This window comes from Arvicola amphibius, chromosome 10 (assembly GCF_903992535.2).
Source record: "Arvicola amphibius chromosome 10, mArvAmp1.2, whole genome shotgun sequence".
NCBI classification, from domain to species: domain Eukaryota; kingdom Metazoa; phylum Chordata; class Mammalia; order Rodentia; family Cricetidae; genus Arvicola; species Arvicola amphibius.
Window position 1 is genome coordinate 38,302,959 of NC_052056.1, and position 20,032 is coordinate 38,322,990.

At 43.8% G+C, this 20,032-nt stretch overlaps 1 protein-coding gene across 1 annotated transcript in view; it reads left to right on the forward strand.

The window, feature by feature from the left end:
• The first annotated feature begins 276 nt into the window (after positions 1-276).
• Positions 277-20,032, forward strand: part of LOC119825324 (transmembrane protein 45A) — a 72,081-nt gene continuing 52,325 nt past the window's right edge. The window contains exon 1 of the mRNA XM_038346133.1: positions 277-574. The gene's annotated coding sequence lies outside the window, so the exon portion shown is untranslated. The remainder of the gene's footprint in view (positions 575-20,032) is intronic.

Below are 20,032 nucleotides of genomic sequence, written 5' to 3' on the forward strand. Positions count from 1 at the left end.
CAGAGGCAAATTCCGAGTTCTAGCGACCTCTCCTCTGCCCCTCCCCAGACCCCGCTGCCACGCAATGCCACATCAGCGACTGCACAGCGCGCCCAGCTAGGTTCCTCTCTAGGATGCGAGTGGCCCAGTGGGCGGAGGCAGACAGAGCCCGCAGGAGTGGCGGGCTGCTCCACCAATCGGCGACCAGGGAGGAGACTTGGCAGCCAATCGCAGCCCAAGCCAGTGCCCCGCCAGGAAAACAGATGAAGCGCATCTGGACAGCTGTGCTGAGAAAGTTTGTGGGCCCCTTCCCGGCCTGCCATCCGCAAGGCACGTCTCCCACGTCGCCTCCTGCTAGCCACTTGCTACTTATTTATTTTTTCCCAAGAAGCAATCGGCAATCCAAGCTTGAACCTTTTTATTCCCGCTACCCCCACTCCCCATGCTAGGCGAGGCCACATCACATTCAACACTGTTTAACTTTCATGGGGCTTTGCGATCCAAAGAACAGCAACAGCAACAAAAACCCAGCCGCTGTCTGATCCTAACTGTCACAGTGGGGAAAGTAGGGTGCTGAGAGAACGGACCAAGCTGGGTAAGTTCTGAAGACCGGGGACATCATCCTTGTCCTGCTGAGATCTCTAGCCTGTGCTTTTGCCCTTCTTCCGGACCTCTTTTGGTAAGGGGAGAAAACTGTCTCACGCAGGGGAAAAACTGCGGGAGCATCGGGCTCCTTTCTTTGTTTTGTGGACGTTTTCGTTTGTTTGCTATTTAACATTTATGAGGGTGGTGCTCGTATGAGACTTGGGAACAGAAGTTTGACTGGCGTTTTGTGGCAAACCTTTCTTCATCCCAAAGGTAAGTCCTTCCTTCTCCTCCTGTTCCAGTACAACTCTGTACATTTTCAAATGATAACTAACCTCCCTGACTATTTTGATGGAAGACTGAGAAAACGCTGATGTATTCAGAATTAGTATAACTGTTGACAAATCATTTAAAACTTGAATCATATAAAGGACTTACTGGATCTTTCATTTAAATTGGAATGTAGTTGAAATTGCAAACGTCATTTTTCAAAGAGGGAAACCTAAATTCCTTTATGGTTATTAACAAAATAATTAAACATGTGATGGACCACTTTGTGTGTCTGTGATCTTATAATTACTTATTTAACCTGTAATTCTATCAAACTAATATCCACAGTGGTTGTTACACATGCGTACTTACAGACGATTCTAGTTCATATGTCAGGATTTAGAAGTGAGGTGCTGGAAAATGCTGAGCTATGAGTGGCCCAAGGCCCTTTCCGTCTGCCTTCTACGATTTCCTGCATCCCAGGGATGTTTTGAACTTCAACGTTATGTTGCATGCTGTTTACTCTTGGGGGGGGGGGGAGATCTGACTCAAATCAATCTTTAATTTCTGGCTTTTAAAGCAGTGGGTGAGGATTTGATACAAAAATTGTAGGGTATGTTTTGATCCACCAAAGAAGAACAATTAAAGTAGACGTAGGTATGCAGGGTTAGAAGGACATTATTATAAACAGGCAATAAGAGATAACGAATATCAGTTCACAGCTTCAAAGTATGACCTAGGAGGAAACAGCCCACCTGGTCCCCAGTGTTATCCTTCGTAATGTGTCGATAATAAAGTCATTGCATATTGGTGGTGTCTAGAAGACTGAGTTAAAATATGCTAACTGTTAGGCCAGCCTGGCATATCGTGTGTCTTTGCTCTGTTTTCATTCTTTATTATCCTCCTTACTAGCTTCTATACATGGATTTCTTCTGTGCCATTCCGACTTCTTGAGAAACTAGGGCTTATCCGGTTCTGACCACTTGCTAGCCAGGCTCAACATAAGTCTGTAAAAGAGAAAGCATCATAAATGGACAGCAAAGACGGACTGGTGGAGGCCTTAGAAAGGGTCTGGAGAGCCGATGGTAGGAAAGGGCATCTGAATGCAGGTTGGTGTCACCGAAAGGCTGTCATTACTAGGAAGGGATTTTGACAGTTTGCTTTAGGCGTGGTGGTGCTAAGAGACACAGAGCTGTGACAGAATCTAGGAGCAAAGGGAGAAGCTGGCTGGGAAGTGTGGAGCCATCCTGGGGCATTGGGCGGGTGTGGGGTGGTGCTGGCGTAAGCTTTCTGTTGACAGGGAAAGCACCATGGTAGGGGTTGGGCTGTCAGGCAGAGTTTGTGAAGTAGATCGGTACGGTAAGCTGAGCTGACACCAGTTGCCAAGTGGAGGGTTTGTGAAATGGCTCATTTCTGGGGTCTCCACCGCTTGTCCAACATGCTCTCTTCCTGCAGCTGGGGTGGGCAGGACTGGATGGCCCACCAGCATCTGGCAGTGTGAACATATGCAGTGATGTCTTCCAGCTCTGTTCTAGTGGTCTGGTACCCGGGGACATTACCCAGGCTAGTTTTCATTAACAAGGGCTACTTGGCAGTCTTTGACAGGAGTGTGATGCTTGGAACCCTGCCCTGTTCTCATATAGATCCCATGTGTACAAAAGAGATCTTTAACACCCTGCTAATAAAATCATCCATTCTATGCTAATATTTAGAAGTTTAAACATTACAATTACTGAGGTAGATATGTTTTATCACATGCACTTAAGTGAAAAGCCAGGTTTGAGTTCTTGTGCTTTGTCCCATTTACACAGACAGAGAGCTGGGTTCTGGTGTGGCTGCTGACCTCAGCCAAGACACTGAATCAGTATGACTCTGGAATATGATGTATGAAATGATCTTCCGGGTCCTGTAAGTGGTATTATACTCATCACCTACCGACTTTGGAATAGTCTGTTGTCCACAGGTGCTATTTTTGACCACTTAACATTTGGCAAGTGCTCTGGTGTTCAGCTCATGGCGCCCTCACAGAAACCTTCTGAGGGCTACCAACCCATAGAACCTCGCTTTTACTATTGAGGAGGCACAGATGGATTGTATACTTGCCCACAATTCATAGTGAACAAGTGACAGTCATAGACTAAGTCTAGCACAAAAACCTTCAAGCTTTAACCATTAGGCAACACAGTCTTGGGTATTTGAGAAACTGGCTCTTCCTCCTCCCCGTTTGTTTTATTCTCTTTCTTGTTCCCCACTTAGCCTTCCTTTCTTAGTTGCAGTCTTTCGCCGTGTAGCGTTAGCTTCAAATGTGTGATCCTCCTGCCGAGGATCTTCCCAAGTCCTGGTGTCACAGGCTCTCATCATGCCAGGCTTCATTGTTCTAGTGTGTGATTGTCAGAGTCAACCAGACAATGACATCCCTGGAGTGAGGGAGGAACTGAAAAAATTTGCCCGGAGAGACCAGAATGGCAACAGGATTCTGTCTGGGAAGTATGTTCCATACCTCTTGGTGACTGGAGACACTGTGTTGCATATTAAGTGGATTTCATTGCAGCCAAACATCTGTTTTCTTGTGTTGTCTGAACTGAACTCACTGTGGTATCTGGATTTAAAATAGACAATAAATGTCAGCCAGTGTCAATCAGATTATTATCTTCATGAAAACATGTCCTGATGTGTTTTTAAATCTTTGGATACAGAAGCACCTGTTCTTTGGGGGCTTTAGATCAGCCCCCAGAGCTTCATAAGAGTATATTACAAGTAATAAACAGCAACTGGGACCTACATATGCTTTTCTTTTCACCAGACTCTCCCTGCCATGCCTATTTGTCAATTAGTGAGTTAGTAAACAAAATGAAACAAATACTGAGATTGAATAAATATTAACATGCGTTTGAAGCAAGTTACTGGGGCCCCGATCTCTCTTCTTCTGCACCCAGACGAGATAAATAGATGCTTTCCTCTAAATGCTGTTGCCGTGTGTACTGCATCATCAAAGACACAAATCAACAGAGCTAATTGTGAGCTTAAAGCCACTGCCTCAGCTTCAGTTTTTACAGGTGTGTTAACAAGTGTGCACTCTGTGCTGTGGTGGCATTTCATTTGTATTTTAATAAATAAAGCTTGCCTGAGGATCAGAAAAGTCAAACAGCCACAGTGGCCAGCCTTACAGACCAGGCAACACTGACACACACCTTTAATCCCAGTAGCCACACTAGCTTGCCACAGAAACCAAGCAGTAGTGGTGCCCACCCTTAATCCTAGAACTAGAGAGAATTATAAAATGGGAGGAGACAGCTCCCAGACACAGTCTCATTCTGAGATTCCTATAGGGAGGCAGGATAACTGTTTTTGGACTGAGGTCAAGTCCAGTGACTGGCTGCTTTGTTTTTTTGGATCTTCAGGTTGAACCCCAATATCTGTCTCTGAGTTTTTATGAATTGTGCTTCCCTGGGAGTACAGGTGTGTGCTAGCACACCCAGCAGGGCAGAGGCAGAAAGCTGAGTAGCCAACACACAGCCTCCTCTTCATAGTTGGGTCTTCTCCTTGCAGACCTTCGCTAAGAAGTCTCTTCTCAGCTTTGTTAAAGGTTATGAACGGGACTTCATTACACTCTTCTGACTTTGCTTCAACAAAGATCTCAACAATATATAATATACCCATCTCAACCAGACAGTTGAGGTGCACAGAATTTTGTGAGCGTTATCTTGTCACAGAGAACAAATGTTGCTACTCAGATGAAAGAATGTCCTTTTCCTAAGGTCACACTGGCATCAGGAGAAGCTTTCCTAATGGGGCTTGTTTGCATTGCATCCTCTCTCAGGTTGTTAGCCTGTGAACCACCGGTGTAAAGTTGCCCTTGACTTTAGAGAGCCTGCTATGGACTTTGACATTCAGAGGTCTCAAGAAAACCTTGGAAGATAATGAGGCCTTTCTCCCAAACCAGCCATCACCACTTGGGACCAGCCTGTTTCTCTAAAAGCCATGGATGATCTAATATGGAAAAAGGGACCCAGACAGATACGATGTCCTGAGCAGAGAGGATTGTCCTCTGTGGCTTTTCTCCTTAAGAAAAAGAAAATTTAAAGGTGATGAGTTGGAACAAGGTGTCACTTTCCTTGACAAGGAACAAGGTGACTTTATCTGCACCTTTCCCCATTATATCTGAAATCCCACAGGTTCTAGAAAAAATATTAACAATATTTTATGATTCCTTTAGCAGAGAGAAAATGGGCTTTTAGAAAAATAATGTCTGTGAGAATTGATCTCCAGAAAGGAATTTGTGCTACTTGATTAGTAAAAATGTTAAAGCGTCTGATTTCAGTCTCTTTTGATTGAATACCCTTTCCCCATTACCTCCAAAAGATCCTGCCGTTCTTTGGACTGTTCTACAGACTAGCACTGTGGTATTAACACAGCTTCCCTGTTGAGTTTCCAAATGGAGCTCATAAAGCCTGTCAGTGGGCTGGTACCCTTTATTCCCAGCACTTAGAATCAGGCCAATAGGCACTCCTAGCTAAACAAATAAATGAACAAAATTAAATCAGACCTCTTCTAGGATGTTTACAGAGGGCGCTTTTCATCCTGCAGCTTCCTTCCCAGGAGCACTCACTCGGTGAAGCCCTGATTTATGCTGTGCTCCCATGAACTCCATGCTGCAGAGGTTTCCTGAGTGCCGTACTTACTGCTTTGTAGTACAGAAGTTTCCTGTTCATTCTTGGTGACTTGAAAGTATAGCTGGTCCATTTCTAATTTGAATCAACAATCAGTTGCCAAAATGACACTGTTCCTTCTATGCAAAGGCTGTCTATCTCTGCCCCCAGAGTCTATCAGAAAATACATTTTCTGAAATGAGTATTACATTTAATTTGATTTCAATTCAGTAGAAGAATCAAATCCAAAGTTTATAAGTTTCTACAATTTCAGATATATTCCTTTAAAAACATATTAGTACCTTAAATATCCCTCTAAAGTTAAAAGTCAATTAAAATATTATAATATTGAGATTACAGGCAGAACATTTCCTAATCTGTAAATGCAAAATCTGAAGCCTTTTCTTTGTCTGAGTCGGGATCTCACTATATAGCCTAGGTTGATCTCTCATTCATGAACTTCTCTCTTTTAGTCCCTTATATGCTGAGATTACAGGCATGCGCCACCATGCCTGGTTCAAAATCCTAAAAATTTAAAGTACACACATGATGGTCAAAAAATTTCAAATGTCACAGTATTTTGGATTTCTGGTTTTCTGATTAAAAATGCTATAAAATCCATACAAGTATTACTAAGTCTGAGAACCTTGGAAAGCGGAAACATTTCTGTTCCCATGCATTTAAGCAAGGACCCTCAGACTGTAACTATGTTTTCATAATTCAGAAGATATTTCTCACACTCATTACATTTTAATTTTGAGTGAAAACAGACTAAAATGGCAAATGCCACTTTGATTTTGTAGCTATGGATGTGTATGTATGAATGTATGAATTCCCTAACTTCATTCCCCTTTAATTTCTCTTGATATATCCTTTTAACTTGAAGACCTATCTTCAGCAATAGGAGTTTTTCTCCCATTTATTTGATTTTTATTCTCTATTTACAAACTAGGCATAATACTAATGAATGTAGAGATATGTTAAAGACAGATAAGAAGCTAAAATAAGAAGATGAGAGATTTGGTAGTATGGAGTACACTCAGGCATTTTTATTTCCTGTGTACTTTAATGTAATAAGTAATAAATATTTAAATATTAAAACCAGTAGTGGAGAAGAAAAAGAGGTATCAAAAATGACCACATCCACTTGGAGATAAAGGAAGTCAGGTTGGTGGGAAATAAGATGTTGAGGGCAGATGGAGGAATAGGGTTCGAGGCCTGGTGGTGTCTTACCTTTAAGCAGGTACCATGGAAGTTAGACTCACCCAGTTCCTTAATCAACCTAGTGTTGAATCCTGAGCTCCATTTTGCTGTGCCCTGCGTATGGACAAGCTGCCCCAAAGCAGGGTGGTTGTTTTCCTCCTACTGCATCCGTGACTTCTTAGATGAGCTGTTCTCACCGAGGAGCACATGGCTGAGTCAATACTGAATTCACTTATTTCCTCCTCAGAAACGCGGGCTTGTCTGTCCCTGTTCCTGATGGGAAAGATAATGAAGTCGTGTGTAGGGTCGGGCTTTGTCTACTCCGTTTGCTTCAGAACTGGACCGTTGTGTGCCCGTGTTGCTATGAAGCTCTTTCTTCATAGAAAGAGGCATGAGCTATCACTGTAACAAACACCTCAGAAGGTAGAGACCGGGTCCTCACTTTGAAGATGATGTATCTGAAACTAGAGAAGAGTAAGATTTACAAGATCATACAAAAGTGAATTGAGAATTTAAACCCAGGGTTGCCTATTTCCAGTGCCAGAACTAGTATACTCTTCTTCTTCTTCCTCTTCTTCTTCTTCTTCTTCTTCTTCTTCTTCTTCTTCTTCTTCTTCTTCTTCTTCTTCTTCTTCTTCTTCTTCTTCTTCTTCTTCTGCTGCTGCTGCTGCTGCTGCTGCTGCTGCTGCTGCTGCTGCTGCTGCTGCTGCTGCTGCTGCTGCTGCTGCTGCTCCTCCTCCTTCTCCTTCGCCGCCGCCTCCTCCTCCTCCTCCTCCTCCTCCTCCTCCTTTTTTTCTTTTGGTTTTTTGAGACAGGGTTTCTCTGTAGCTTTGGAGCCTATCCTGGAACTAGTTCTTATAGACCAGGCTGGCCTTGATCTGCCTGCCTCTGCCTCCCAAGTGTTGGGATTAAAGAAAGGCGTGTGCCATGACCGCCCGGCTTGTATTACTATTCTTAAACACTAAATTCTCTCTTTGCTTGTCACTTTCCAGGTTGTGGCTAAGTTCACATCCAGTGTGGGCACAGGCATTCCAGGCATTCCTGGGTACACCTGCCTCTTTCTCTTGATTGCCCAGATCCCTTTCTCTTGTCCTGGGATCCCGGGATAGTAACATAATTATTTGGCGGGGGGGGGGGGGGGGGGAAGGGGGGGCGGGGCTGATCCACTTCTTTTGGTTAAACATCCATCACTCTTTGCCTGAATCACTACAGTGGATCTCAGAGTATCTGTAAATGACCATTGGATTTTGTTTCTCAGGTACTTGCAGCCTATTTTTGCTTTGTAAAAATTAAAAATAAAAGGAATATTCTGCTTAAATTTTTCTTTTATTTCAAATAACTTAAAAATATTTAGAGTCTTCCTATACATTTCCTTTCAATTTCTGTATTTCACAAAGGTAGCAACACACTCTTTCGCAGACCAGACTGGTCTACAGACCAATTTAAATGACACTTTCACTACTGGCTTCATGAAAAGACCACAAGGCATCCAGACAGAATGCGCAAACGGACAAACAAGTAGTACAAATCAAACACACCCTTTCTCCTTCTTAGACCCCATGACTTTGAATTTCACTTGAAATAAAACCAGATGTTCACCCTGTCCTAAGAAGCCTAGGTCCTTCATCTGGTTTTGTTTCTGTATCTATAATTTTTCTTTTCTTTTTTGAGATTATAATATGATTACACCATTTCTCCCTTGATTTCCTTCAAACAAATAACCCCCACCTCGCTCTCTTTCAAATTCACGGCGTCTTTTTGCTTTAACTGTTGTTACCTGTGTGCTTCTAAATACATAAATACAACGTGGCCATTCTGTGTAGAGTTACCTGTAGGAATATAATTTCAGGGCCGACCATTTGGTTTGGACAATGAGTTGGTTTGTTCTTCCCTGGGGAAGGCTTTCTCCACCCTCAGCATTCCTTGTGTGGGGCTGAGGCCTCCTGATCCATCCTCAGCTCACAACACCACGCCTTTGTAGTCACCATTGCTCAGCTGGTGCTTAGGCAGCCAAGTTGTTGAAACTTGATGAGTGTAGCTTCAGGCACTTCGAGAAAATACAGTCTGACAGCTAACTCCCTGTTCCTCTGGCTCTTACAATCTTTCCATCCCCTCTTCTGAGCCTGAGATGCAGGAGTTGTTTGGTAGATGTATCCATTGAGACTGGGCTCTGCAACCCTGCCTCTCATGGATTGCGGTTTTCTTCAATGTTCTCCTTCTGTTGCAAACAGAAGTTGCCTTGATGGGGCGGGGGAGAGGGAATGAGGACAGCACATGTCTGTGGGTAGAAGGACACATATTTTAGAATGCAGTTAGGGACCATGCTGATTTAATAAAGTGGCTGTTGTAGCTTCTCCTTCACGGTCCCTGACTTCATTAGCTCTGGGTGGTTGGCTATGTTTCCAGTAACATTTGCAGCATTATTTCCCTCTTGTTGAACAGGTCTTCAGTCCAATTAAAGAGCTATCTATTACTACCAAGGTATGTGTGCCAGTACTGCGCCGTAAGGGTTATTGTACCCTGCTGGTTGTTGTTGTCATCCATGGGCATCATAGCTGGCTAGGGCTACTGGTTGCTTCCCTTCTTTGGAAGCTTGCATGGTGCCTTCTAGTTTCATGAAATCTAGTCCTCAGAGAGGAGGCTTTAAGTCAGTTCCAGCTCAAGGGCCATTGGTTCCTTTGTCTAAAGTGTGTAGTGTTCACCCTCTTCCAGCTTCCATCCCTTTGTTCCCTAGGTGTCCCTAGTGCTAATAAAGACTGTTAAGGTGTTGGCAAAAATTAGGTTTAAACAGAGACTGAGCAATGATTGAGGACGTGAGAATCATTTTGATTTGCTCTTTCATCTATTAGATCAAGCATGGACAAGTGCTTCCATCACTGTCTCTCATGCAGTGAGAACCTTTCATTAACTTCAGAATGAGCAAAATGTGAGGCAGAAAACCAAGTCCCAGAAAAGATCTGAACAACTCAGCTTTAGAAGAAGAACTTGATGATCCCCTGGTCACCTTAGTGTGAAGATGTCTGTTCATGCTTCCTAAGTGTTTTTAGACTGTTTTCATGAGAAAACAAAACAAGACTATGGAGAGTTCATACCAAATGCCTCTAAGATTGGAGAATAAGATAATGGTGGTTTATTGCTGTTCCCTTGTTCCCATTGCTGAGGATTCCTTAGCAGGGATCATGACTGCTGTTGTCGAGAGATTAAATAGAGAACTGAGGAAAAACATCTCTCACCAAACAGTCTCCTGTCTGGTTTGGCTTTGGCCTTTGATGCTTGCTGTCCAGAGAATCTTCTGTATGGAAGCAGCTAGGACTCTCACTTTATCTCAACACTCTGAATGCCTGTGGCAATAAATCCCAAGGTGGTAGCTACAGCCAGAATGGTTCATGGAGCCACAGAGAGCTGTGGCTTCTAGAAAGCTGAACTGACTATATCCGTGATGTTATTTTTATTTTTATATTTTGGTCTGTTGTCTACTCCAGGGATTTCTAGGCTCCCAGAAGATGATTCCTCTGTCTTTTGTTAACTTACTGTCAATTCAGTGGCAAACCTTTTTATAGTTTGGAAGCTGGATATGTCAGTTTGCTTTTTTTCCCCTACAAATCCAGGTTTTGATAAATGATTCTGAGGTAGATAGTTCAAGACAGACCATTCTTTGAAAATGGATAAAGTAGCATTTTTTGCTATGCAATATTATTAGTATTGGATGAAAAATGGGCTGAATTTTAAAGCACTCTCCTACTACTGTTGATAAGTAACATAGCTAGATTTACCTTTGGTTGACACAATTAAAAATATCAGATAAAATATTTAAGTCAGTGACTTGTATAATCCTGGCCATGGAGTACTGAAGAAAATCCAGAAGTCAGAGGATTAAGAGATGGAATGCATACTTGCACAACCACTTTGGAAATCAGTATGGTGGTTTCTCAGAAAACTGGGAATCAACCTGCCTCAGGATCCAACAACACCACTCTTGGGCATATGCCCAAAAGATGTTCAATCATACTACAAAGACATTTGTTCAACTATGTTCATAGCAGCATTGTTTGTAATAGCCAGAACCAGGAAACAACCTAGATGCCCCCAACCAAAGAATGAATAAAAAAATATGGCATATTAGAGTACTACTCAGTAATAAAAAACAATAACATCTTGAATTTGCATGCAAATGGAACTAGAAAACACTATCTTGAGTGAGGTAACCCACTCACAAGTGGATACTAGCTATAAACAAAGGATATTGAGCCTATAGTTCATGATCCCAGAGAAGCTAAGGAACAAGGTGAACTTTAAGAAAAACATATATAGATCCACCTGGAGAGTCAAAATAGACAAGATTACCTACAAAACTGGGCATATGGGAGTGGGGAGAGAAGGAAGAGTAGAAAGAGAAGATGAGGGGAGAAGGGGAAGGGGAAGGAGAACTTGAGGGAATGGGATGGTTGAGATGGAGGGAAGACAGAGATGAGAGCAAGGAGAGAGATATCTTGATTGATGGAGCCATTATGAGGCTAGCAAGAAACCTGGCTGTAGAGAAATTCCCAGGAATCCACAAGGATGACCCCAGCTAAGACCCTAAGCAATAGAGGAGAAGGTGCCCGAACTGGCCTTGCCCTGTAGTCAGACTGATGAATATTTTAGTATCACCATACAACCATCATCCAGCAACTGATGGAAAAAGAGGCAGAGACCTGCATTGGAGCACTGGACTGAGCTCCCAAAGTCCAGGTGAAAAGTGGGAAGAGCGAGAATATATGCCAAGGAGTTAAAACCATGATGGGTACACCCACTGAAACAGTCTACCTGAGCTAATGGGAGCTCACGAACTCCAGCCAGACAGGGAAGGAGCAAGAATAGGTCCAATCTAGTCCCTCTGAATGTGGTTGACAGCTGCATGGCTGGGGCAGACTGGGGGGCCACTGGCAGTGGCACTAGGATTTATCCCTACTGTATGTGCTGGCTTTTTTGGAACCTATTCTCTTTGGATGGATACCTTGCTTAGCCTAGATATAGTAGGGAGGGTCTTGGACCTTCCCCAAAGTAATTTCTCTTATCCTCCCTGTGGAATGGATGGGGGCAGGGGTGAGGTAGAAGGGTAAGTCAAGGGAATGAGAGGAGGGGAAGAAGTGGGAACTTGGATTGATATGTATAATGAAAAAAAGATTGTTTTCTTTTTTAAAAAAATCAGAGAGGGGGGGCGTCACCTGGAGAGAGTGCAAGTAAGAAGATGTCACACAGGTGGAGCTCAGACGTCCTGAGCTGAAGCATTGGTAAGAAGAACTTGGGGGAGACCAAAGGGGGAAAGAGTTAGAACAATCACTTGAAATGAAGAGAGCTGTAGAGAGAAAGGGGGACCTTAGATCACTGCAGGAGATTCCCCACAAGGAATCAGCACTAGTGAGCAAAAGCTTTTGAGGAAACCAAGGGGAACAACATGCCAGGATTGAGGGCTGTTACTGTTTAAATATATTCCCTACAAATTCATATTGTGGAAGCTTAATTCCCAGTGTTGTATGTGTATGTATTTAGTGTAGGAAATAATTGGGGTGAGGTGAGGTCATGAGGCCAGAGCCTCTGTAATGGTAATAATGGCTTCTCAAGGAGGGGAGAGGTTGTACTAGCTAGCTTGCTGTCTGCCTATGATAGGTCCTCTGTTCATTCTGAGGAAGCACGAAGTCTCTCATCCTCTGGAACAACTTTCCGTGCTGTGCTCCCAGACTTCCCTATCTCTGGGCCTCTGAGGAATAATTTTTTTCATCACATATTAGTTAATTTTAATCATTTAGTGATAGCAACATCAAAGGGAAATGAGAAATGAGCTTGGCACTCAGACAAGGCTAGGGAGGTTGCCCATCCTAGTCATACTAGAAAGCCCCTAATCCATGAGGCATGGGGTAGACTAGTTTGGAAAATCTTCTTGGGTAGTGGGGAATTACTGGTACCAGTATCAGTGCCAACAAATTGTAAAGTAGCACTTTCTCCAAAAGTGTGTTTCCAGTCACTTAGCATTATTCCAGATAGAGCTGAAAAATACTTATAAGAATTAAAAACTCCAATAATCTACAATATCTGGCACCTCAAAACTGTAAAACAATTGTATTTAAAAGTAAGGTCACTATGCCGAGCTGCCCCACGGAGGAGTATTTCCATGCTTGGTTAAGTCAAATAATTGACTTGAGTGTAACATTTTGTACATAACAAACCAGAGGCTGCTAGACTCTGTGTTGTCTGTGTTGATCTTTGCTTTCGCTCCCCAGGAACAATTCATCTTTGATATCTGATACTGTTGAAACAAATAGATTTTCTTCTGTTTGCTAGCTCTGCATTGAATTACAGCGAGCTACAGTCAGCTATTATTCAACTACAGAATATGTTCTGAATAGTGGTCAGTGAAGGTATGTAAGTGAGGCACTGTTATTTTTTCTGAGATGACTGAATGACGAAGACTCAAAGCTCTTAGCGGGTAGTAAGGGCTACACTGCGGGCGGGGCAAGAGCTCAGCAGGTTTAAGGTCCAAAGCCTTTTAATCCCAGGGTGGTACATGCCAAGGGTGAAGAGAGCCTTATCCCATCAGCCGTGTGGCAGAGGCCAATGATGTAGGATGTTTTCATTCTCAGAGGTGAGAGTCTACACAGGTCCCTGTCTGGAGAGTGGCTCTGCAGCCCACAACTGAGCTCCACAGTTGAGCCTGGCTATCTCTTATCCTTCTGTAATTTTGACAGCTTTTAACTCGAGTCCCAGAGCTCTTTGTCTTATCCATTCCTCCCCAGCTCCGAGGGTCAGCCTGACACTCTAACCTCTGCTTATCTTTGTGAGACTTTTCCCTGTCAGAACAAGTTTGATTCACATTGATACAAACTGGGCCCAGATGTTGCCTGTGCACAAATGGAAATTTTTTTAACCCTCTATAATTTATTATATTCTTGTTGGCTAGAAAACCTATTTGTATAAAGTTTTGACTCGTATATCACAATGGAGTGTCCCTGTCATTATGTAATCAACATTTTGCTCTTGGGGGAAATTCAGACACAAGTAAAGGGTCAGCTTGGTGAAAACTGATTTCCTGCCAATGGTCTTGGAATGCTTAGGATGCTCCCAGCGGTAGGTAACTGCTGTGGATGGGGGATTGGACAGGAGTGGAGGAGTGGAGAGATTGGAAGTCAGCATCATCATCACAGTGATGGACTTCACGGTCACAACGATTCCCTTGATCCATTTATAGGATTTACCAGTTACAGCACAATCCCTGACAGAGTGCCTCAGGGGAGCTTATAATTTCAGTTTCCAGCAGTTATGCACCGAAAGAAATTCGAGGTTCTTTTCCTCCCCCAAAAGAAAGGAACAATGAGAGGAGATTAAGACTCTTGCTGCTACTGTCTCATGAGCTCAGGACTCTGATTTCTTGACACATCTAAGACTGGCAAAGCCAAGGACAAGCTTAAACTTTCTTCAGAGAAATGCGCTGAAACTTGATATAATCTAGGTGATGCTAATTATGAAACATCTTGCTGGGTTTGCCTTTGGTTGATAATTATGCTTTTCCGATGATGACAAGCAAAATAGGGTGGGGTGAGTGAATGGAATTGTTTCAGAGAAGCAGCAGCCTGCTGACAGGTCCTCAGATGGGAGGTGGTACTGTCAGAGAATTAGCCCGACCGTGGGAAAACAGTCAAGAGCATCGACTTTATCACAGCCTCCGTCTTTTCTTCCTCTCTCCTCCGCTTCTCTCTCTCTCTTTCATTCTCTCTTCCTCTCTCTTTCTTTCTTTTTCTTCCTTCCTTTCTTTTTCAATGTGCACATGTAGTTTTCTTTTTATTGATTTTTTTTCTCATTTTTTTATTAAAGATTTCCATCTCTTCCCCTCCTCCTCCCCCTTCCCTCCCCTCCCTTCCACCCATACCCCCACTCCACCCCTCTCCAAAGACAAAGAGCCATCAGGGTTCCCTTCACTATGTTAAGTCCAAGGTCCTCCCAGCTCCCCCTAAGTCCAGGAAGGTGAGCAACCAAACTGACAAGGCTCACAGTGAGCCCGTCCATGCTGTAGAGTTCATGTTCATTGCCATTGTCCTTGGTTTCTCAGTCCTCCTCCACCGTCAGCCACTTTTTATTGAGCTCTACATTTTTTTTCTGCTCCCCTCCCTGCCTCTCCCCTCCCCTTCAACCCTCTCCCAAGGTCCCCATGTTCCCGATTTACTCAGGAGATCTTGACTTTTTCTACTTCCCATGTAGATTAGATCTGCACATGTAGTTTTAATTAGTTTTTTTTTTTTCTTACAATACATTAACTTCTAGGCATAATAAGGAGAAAAAGACTAGGACAATATTTATTAGACTTGAGACTGAAATTCTAATAGAAGGTTGACAAGATAAACCCAATTAAGCCTAACAATCCTTGCAATGTGATGACTACTAATTATTGGTTGTGGCTCTACTTAGATGACATCCACATTCTACCCTGTATACTTACTGTAGGCTGTTTTCTACATAATGCAGATTGGGTTTTTCCTTTTCTTTGTGGAAAAAAAAATACAAGCAAAGGACTAGTAAGTTAAAAAAAAAATCCAAACAAAGTGTTATGAGACTAAAAAAAAATTCTCCGAAAGCATTATTGAGTGTGTTATGTGCTGACCATCCACTGCTGGGAACGGGGCCTTCCCAAGATGGGTTTGTATAAGCAGTGATATGCCATTGGAGAAAAGTAATTTTTTTTCGTGAACTGTTGTCAATTGGAGATAGATTCTGGGTTATGGATGGGAGCTCATATCTACTTCCCCTCTCAACACCGAGAGCTCATCTGGCCTGGATCCTGGAAGGCCCTGTGTGTGCTGCCACAGGCTCTGTGAGTTCATACGTGCATCCATCTTTTGTCTGGAAGGCATTGTTTTCTTGGTGTCTTCCACCCCTACTGACTCCTACTGTCATTCTGAAGCACCGTGTGCCCAGTCTTGTGTTTACCACCCCACTAGTTTCTCTTTCCTACATTCTCATACCATTTTCCAAACCTGCAATTGTCTTTCAGAACTTCCTGCTGGTCCCATTCAAGCAGAAATTGCACAAAATTCTGGAGACTCTGATGACCTTCCTCATTTGTTTGAATCTTGTGTTGGACTTCTAGGAGAATTTGCAAGCCATTGCAGAGAGCCTTCCTTAGTTCTGCTGTGGATGGGGAATTGGACAGGAGTGGAGGGGTGGGGAGATTGGAAGTCAGCATCATCATCACAGTGATGGACTTCACGGTCACAACGATTCCCTTGATCCATTTATAGGATTTACCAGTTACAGCACAATCCCAGACAGAGTGCCTCAGGGGAGCTTATAATTTCAGTTTCCAGCAGTTATGCACCGAAAGAGATTCGAGGTTCTTTTCCTCCCCCAAAAGAAAGGAACAATCAGAGGAGATTAAGACTCTTGCTGCTACTGTCTCATGAGTAATTTTTTTTCATTTATACAGATTTCAAAAAGTTAGGAATGGAAGGAGCTCAATTAAGGGGACATCTTGATGATTTTGAGGTGCCCTTGTCCCAGATGTGTAATTTAGCCATTGAGGAGGGTACCCTCAATGTGAACATGGACGTGTCAGCTCTTACACTGAACCGCTGCAGAACTAGGTTTCCATGTCTTACCAGTTCCTGGTAATGTCAAGTCGTGAGACTTGTTGACAGACAAGGCTGTGGGATACTGATAAGGAATGTAGTAAGGCCTGGGAAGGCAAGTGTGCATGAAATATCAGGGGCTAGAAGGGCAACAGTTTTCCTTTCACTATGTGGCATAGTTTCAGTTATTTGCTATGCTTTGTTTTGCAAATGGAGCTTACACTCCCTGAAGCTCAGCTGTCCTTTCCTCTTACTGGCTCACAGAGTATTTGTAGGGGATAAACTGTCATTCTTCCTTAAGTGAGCTGAGGAGAACTTAGACAAAGAGTTGGAAAGCCCACTCCTTTGTCTTAACTGAGTTAATCCCCCTTAATATGTTTTTGGAGGATATTTCCTTTCTAGAATAAATTACATACTTATTTAGAGTGTCTAACCCAGTTATTCAGTTGTTGGCAATATGCATTACCTCTAGCCCCAAGGGGATCTTCTGATCTCTAAACACACACACATACACATACACACACGCATACACACACACACACACACACACACACACACACACATCAATCATTTTCCAAATATCCTTTTTTATGATAAGACGTTCCCCCATGTATAGACGTGTTCCACCTACACCCCACTAATTTTGTCTTACTGGTAGACCCAAATGCTGAAGTCACTGACTCTTGTTTGTTCCTTGGTTTTCTTAATTTCTATACATACAGCTCAGGTGGAGGGTGCAGTCTGAAGTATTTATCTCATCCCCTTCCTTGGGTTGGAATGAATGTGAGGTGGTTGACTTGGTCGGTTGGCCCAGGTAAGAGAGGCAGACCCATAGCGGGTCAGCATTCCAATGGTAGCCTCCGCCTTTTTCTGTTTACATGCTGGGACCTAAGTGAGATGGCTGAAATGACTAATCAGAACGCAGATTTGGTGAGAGAAAAAGCAAATGCGAGTAATTACTCTTCAGTGATGAAGGAAGCACCAGTTAACTGACTCACCCTCACTTCCTGATGAAAATCTCCTCGTCCTCTGGCAAAGCGGCAGCTTCACACCTGGACCAATAACCAGGCTTGTGTGTCCGATGGCATTCACTGAAGAGTGCTACGGGTCAGGTTTCTATAGGACGAGTCGGGGTGGGGGCCGCTGGCAGCAAGTGAGATGTGCGGAAAAACTGGGAACAGGAGGAAGGAAAGAGAACGAGGAGCGGAGCTGGTGCAAGGCTGATGGAGTGGAACCGACTTTTCCTGGGTGACGAGTAACATCTCTCAGGCTAGAGTTACTTTTCAGCGCATCTTTAGCACTCACAACCCGTGGGGACTCATGCAAAAGTAAACGTGCAGTAATTTTAAACATTCTCAAATAGTTTCTTTTGAACAGAGATGTGTGCGGGTGAATGTGTTTGTGTATGTGTGCTTTAATATGTCTGTGAATGCATGTGCATGTAAAAATGTATGTGAGCGACTATGAGTGCGTGAGTGTGTGGGGTGTGTGTGAGCGTGTGGGGTATGTGGGGTGTGTGTGAGTGTGGGGAGTGTGTATGAGAGTGTGTGGGGGTGTGTGAGTGTGTGGGGTATATGTGAGCGTGGGGAGTGTGTATGACAGTGTGTGGGGTGTGTGAGTGTGTGTGGGGGATGTGATTGTGGGGGGTGTGAGTGTGGGGGTGTGTGAGTGTGTGGGGTGTGTGGAGTGTGAGGTATGTGTATGTGAGGTGTGTGAATATGTGGGAGGTTGTGAGCGTGTGGGGTGTGTGAGCGTGTGGGGTGTGTGAGCGTGTAGGGTGTGTGTGGGGGGGTGTGAGGGTGTGGGGTGTGTGGAGTGTGGGGTGTGTGTGTATGTGGGGTGTGTGTGTGGGGTGTGTGAGTATGTGGGGGGTATGGAGTGTGTGAGTAGGTGGGGTGTGTGGGGTGTGTGGGGTGTGTGGAGTGTGGGGGGTGTGTGTATGTGGGGTGTGTGAGTGTGTGGGGTGTGTGAGTATGTGGGGGGTATGGGGAGTATGGGGTGTGTGGGGTGTGTGAGAGTGTGTGACTGTAAGGTGAGACGCATTAGCCTACCATTATTTATTCCATAAACACTTCAGCATTAACTCCTAACAAAGCCTGGACTGTAGATGCTCCAGTCTTACCACTCCTGTGCCAGTCTGCAGGGCTTGTGGAGGGAAACTGAGCCAGCTTAACACCTTAGTAGACAGATGTGGACTGTGGCAGTTAACAGTTTACTGTGTCTCAAAAAAACAGGTTAATTCATGATATATAAAATACATATTTTGGTTCATATAATCATAGTCTGAATGCAGACTTTACCATGCATTGGAGAACTTGTGCAAGCAACTTAACCTCTGGACTTCAGTTCTTTCACTTGTAAAGGGTGTGAGGTCAGCTTCTCAGGGCGGTGAGCATCTAAGGAGGTGATGTGAGCAAACAGCCTATCGCACCATCTACCACATGGCAGCATCACAATGAAATCTAGAGTCTGCCAGCTCCTCTTCTAGCTCCATACTCTGCCATTAGGACTATGGCCTGCCCAGTTAGACTCTTAGAATCACAAGTATCTCCCTACTTGGCTTCTTGTGAATTGTGGCTAATTGAGGCAAAGCTGGACCTACCTAATCCTAATGGGCCTGTGGAAGTACCATTTATTTTTATGTAAGACTCTACCATTGCTATTTGCCAGGCAGAGAAGACATTAAAGCTATATATCTTTAATGATGAATTTTATTTCATATGATTTCTGTGACATTTTCCCTTTCTGGGACTGTGAAGGGTCTTAAAACGGAACTATAAAGCCTGCCATCCACTCTAACTTTCTATCCACATTTTCAATCCATCCCTCATTTTATCCACCCATTATTTATCCATCCATCTGCCTCATACTTCACCCATCTGTGTATCCAAGGCTTTCATATGGAAATATTTAGTACAAGCGAGTCTGAGCAGTAGGAATCTGGCAGTGAGGACGAATACAAGAGAAATCCTTCATTCCTAACACAAGCTTTATAGGCCATTCTTTCTTATAAAGAAAAGGGTGTGGGACATAATAACACAATGACTTAGTAAGGAATTATGCAGCATATTAAAAGACATTTGCTATAGAGAAAATAAGTAGAAAAAAGAGATGAGGTACTGGGGCAATTTTTAAAATATGGTGATGTCAGAAAATCGCTTGGAACAAAGCTTTAGCGGGAAGAGGATGCCAAGCCAGGGAGCTGCAAGTTCCAATGCCCCGAGGAGGAGGCAAGTCTGGCATGTTTGAGGAGGAGCAGGAAGGCAGTGTTGCTGCTGGGAATGGGACTCTGAGTAGGAGAGGCTGAAGAAGTGATGATCTAGTTTCCGTGGCTCATGGCAGGGGCGAGTCCTTGTGCGGACTTGGGCTTGACTTGCGCATCAGCACAGCAGCGCTGGCTCCAGCATTGCGAATTATCTGACGAGGCCAAGGCAAGACTGAGTCCAGCTGGGAGATTGTTTTAGTTACCATTCTATTGCTGTGAAGCGCCATCAGGACCAAGGCAATGTATAAAAGGAGGCATTTCATTGGGTGCTTGCTTACAGTTTCAGCGGGTTACTCTGTGACTAATACGGTGGGGAAAGAGGCAGCAAGCAGGCGGGTGTGGAGGTGGAGCATAGCTATAGCTGAGAGCTTACACCTGATCCATAAGCACATGGCAGAGACAGAGCAAGACTGAGCCTCCCATGGGCTTTTTAACCTAAAAACACACCCCTGGTGGCATACCTCCTCCACAAAGACTGCCACACC